The sequence below is a fragment of the Pseudophryne corroboree genome, chromosome 2 (assembly GCF_028390025.1).
Source record: "Pseudophryne corroboree isolate aPseCor3 chromosome 2, aPseCor3.hap2, whole genome shotgun sequence".
NCBI lineage: Eukaryota > Metazoa > Chordata > Amphibia > Anura > Myobatrachidae > Pseudophryne > Pseudophryne corroboree.
In genome coordinates, this window is record NC_086445.1 from 945,811,897 (window position 1) to 945,816,051 (window position 4,155).

Below are 4,155 nucleotides of genomic sequence, written 5' to 3' on the forward strand. Positions count from 1 at the left end.
AAGTTGTCGAGGAATTTGGAGGAAATGCCAGGTGGACGGTAAATGACAGCAACTCGAAGATTAGTAGGTTGGTAGAGGAGTATCGCATGAACCTCAAATATAGAGAATGTAAGGGATGGTTCTGGAGGTATAAGTTGGTATGTGTAGCTAGAGGGTAAAAGGATCCCAACACCACCACCATGGCGACCCCCGGGTTGGGGTGTGTGAGAATGTGAGGCCCCCAGCAGAGAGAGCAGCAGGAGAAGTGGTGTCATAGGGAGTAATCCAGGTTTATGTAATGACCAGGAGATGCAGGGAGTTGGAAATGAAAAGGTCATGAGTGGGGGCCAGTTTGTTGCAAACAGATCTGGCATTCCAGAGGGCACAGGAGTTTGTGGGAGAGATGTGAATGAGATTATCAGGATTGCTGTAGCATTAAGATTAATTTGGAAGGAAGGGATATATAGGGTGTAATGATGGTGCTGGGTCCTTGGCTTGGAAGGGAGACTGCTGGAGTGAGGCAGGGAGGGAGTGTAGTATGATAGTGGTGGAGGAGAGGTGATGTGACAGGCAGAGGAGGGAGAGAGCAGGGTTGAGTGGTGGGGTAGAGAGCCTGTGAAGGGGCAGAAGTAAATTGTAATGGGGAAACAGAAGAGGAGGGAAGGGAGGCATAGGGGAGGATGGGAGACGGAGGAGAGGAGAGAGGATGAGATGTAGGAGACTGGGAGAGAAGGATAGAGGTGGTACCAAGGGACAGAATAAAGGATTAGGAAGACAAGTATTAATGGGGGATATTACCAGCCTGGCCATAGTGTGGATGGGGTAAATAGTGGTAGTAAAATGAGAATAGGAGGAGGAGTGGTGGCTGTTTCATTTCAGTTTCCGTCCAGTTTAAGTCCAGTATAAGTCACAGACGACATCCTTAGAAATATTCATCCTTTGATAACTTTCAACCCAAACTGAGTCAGTCAAGCTGATTCAGCTAGACTACTCACTAATATCAAGACCAACAAACATGTGTATGTAAGCACATTGATTGGACCCACCCCTAGCCCATAACCCATTTGAAGCAATAAAACTTACACAAACAAATGGTGCGTGGGGATGAAACCATCACACATTCCCCAAATAACTTATAATAAAACCTGCTTAAATCTGCTAATAATAATCATAATAATAATAATAATAATAATAATAATAAATCCACTATTCATTACCTATATCTATGCATTCATGGTATTCAGTTGTGATAATTAGCAGATGCAATACAGCTTGCTGGTAATTGTAGTTCCACTATTCCACTATTCATTACCTGTAGGTAAGAGAACAATGAGATTTGAAGTTACTTCATAGTCCTTGCATATTGATCATAAAATTATCCAGTATAAGTCACAGACGACATCCTTAGAAACATTCATCCTTTGATAACTTTCAACCCAAACTGATTTACGTATCTAATTACATTTGAATTAAAGAAGTACCCTAGAGAGATCATTAATTAGGTGGAAGAGGCACGTAACCACTTGTGGATCCTACTGAAGGCCTGTGGCCACATACGCCATACTGTAAGCATGAAGAGGAACCTCTGTATGTTTCTCAGGTGCAGCTGCATTACAACTGATTTTGATGTGGATTAATATTGTTTTTCTTTTTTTCTGTTTGCTATACCATTTTTGTTTTTAATCTTCAAAGTCCTATGCATACATATATGTTAATAGCAGAAGGATGACGCTTATGAGTGACATAGTTCTATGATGCCACTGTCTGATTATTATTAAAGATCTTGGTCCGTAGATTTGCAGAAAAATATTAGCATTGTAATTGGTTGCTTCATTTCAGAGTTATGTGGCAAAACGTCTCCTTATCATTTACAATGCATCACCATTGTGCTCTGGAACATTTGACAGTTGGAAAACGCTTCCTGTGCACCAGCTGGGTGACCTGGAACATGTGACCTGCTGAGTGGTCTGGAAACTGTGACAGTTATTTGCAACCACCCACTAAGCAGCGATTTTTCGACATTCAACTCCTAAGGGGGTGAAAGGGTGTAAAATATTCTGCTAAGAAAACCTTTGCCCAGTTGAAATGAAATGATGCCCCTTATGCACAGTAGAAAGGGAGGTATACATGAAGTAGTATACATGAAGTACACTTAGGGCCAGATTCTGTGTCGCATGCAGCACCGTCCATTGGCGGTCGCTCATCTGCGAGTTTATAGAAATGCCTCTACAAACTCCTTCCTTTGTGCACATCCATGTAGCGGAATATGCAAGATCTGGACAACCAATTTTGATTGATACATCCTTATATGCCACCATCATTTGCACCATGGAAACTTTCACAGGCCGTATGGCAGGGACAGTGTCTCTGTCTGACCATGCCCTTCTATATGAGTACTGAGAGTGCAGTCACTTACACTAACAGGTACATGATACACACATAGGCGTCACCAGGTGTGGTGACACCCAGTGCGCACTCTGCATTACTACATCCCCGCCCACTCCCCCTGCTGGAGCCACGGCCACCCGAAAAGGTGGTGTGGCCTTATTTAAAGGGGGTGTGGCCTCGCGGGTGTCCTCTTCTTCACTCTGGAGCTATGTCCAGCTTCCCCGGAGATGCTGGCTGCGCTCGGAGAGCCGGAACTTTGGTGTCACCCCTTCCGAGGGTGACACCTGAGTGCGGGCTGCACCCCCGCATTCACCTTCTGACGCCACTGGATACACCCATACACCCACTGAATGGACCATTTATGCATGCACTACTAGCCATCTCCTGGTCACCACCATGACTTTCCATAACATTTCTGAAACCTTATGTCTTGATTGCAACAGTAACTTTTTATTTATTTATTGTATTTTTTTTTCCATTTTTCCTTATCCACTGCCCTTTTTTCATTACCAATAATTTTCTTTTTTTTCTCCTTTTACAAATTTTATATCCCATTTCTCCTACATATATATATATATATATATATATATATATATATATGACGGTATAATTATGACACATGTATGGTAAGTAGTAATTATTACAGTCAAACCACACTGGAAAGGCCCAATCTCGCCCGATCTTGGAAGCGAAGCAGTGTCGGGCCTGATCAGTACCAGAACAGGGAGACAACCTGGGAAGATCAGGTACTGTAACAGAACTGATTGTAAAAGCCTACATGAGCATGTCATAATGATCACTGCTGTACTATTACTGATTCACATAATCTGCACCTTATATTATTCATACGTGTAAGAAACTTATCTTGCACCATGCACCTTTAAAATGTATCTTGCACTATGCACTTTAATGGTAATGTATTCTAGAGATGAGCGGGTTCGGTTTCTCTGAATCCGAACCCTCACGAACTTCATGTTTTTTTTCACGGGTCCGAGCGACTCGGATCTTCCCGCCTTGCTCGGTTAACCCGAGCGCGCCCGAACGTCATCATGACGCTGTCGGATTCTCGCGAGACTCGGATTCTATATAAGGAGCCGCGCGTCGCCGCCATTTTCACACGTGCATTGAGATTGATAGGGAGAGGACGTGGCTGGCGTCCTCTCCATTTAGATTAGGAGAGAGAGAGAGAGATTGACCTGAGGCTGATACTGTAGAAGAGAGTGCAGAGTTTAGTGACTGACCACAGTGACTACCAGCAGTGCAGTTGTTTTATTTAATATATCCGTTCTCTGCCTGAAAAAAACGGTACACACAGTGACTCAGTCACATACCATATCTGTGTGCACTGCTCAGCCCAGTGTGCTGCATGCCTGCATCATCTATGTATATATTATATATCTGACTGTGCTCAGCTCACACAGCTTATAATTGTGGGGGAGACTGGGGAGCACTGCAGTGCCAGTTATAGGTTATAGCAGGAGCCAGGAGTACAAGACAGTCACATACCATATCTGTGTGCACTGCTCAGCCCAGTGTGCTGCATCATCTATGTATATATTATATATCTGACTGTGCTCAGCTCACACAGCTTATAATTGTGGGGGAGACTGGGGAGCACTGCAGTGCCAGTTATAGGTTATAGCAGGAGCCAGGAGTACATATTATATTAAAATTAAACAGTGCACACTTTTGCTGCAGGAGTGCCACTGCCAGTGTGACTGACCAGTGACCTGACCACACTGACCACCAGTATAGTTAGTAGTATACTATATTGTGATTGCCTGAAAA

The 4,155-nt window shown here is 43.7% G+C and overlaps 1 pseudogene; it reads left to right on the forward strand.

The window, feature by feature from the left end:
* Positions 1–3,005: 3,005 nt before the first annotated feature.
* Positions 3,006–3,125, forward strand: LOC135052410 (5S ribosomal RNA; annotated as a pseudogene).
* Positions 3,126–4,155: the final 1,030 nt, after the last annotated feature.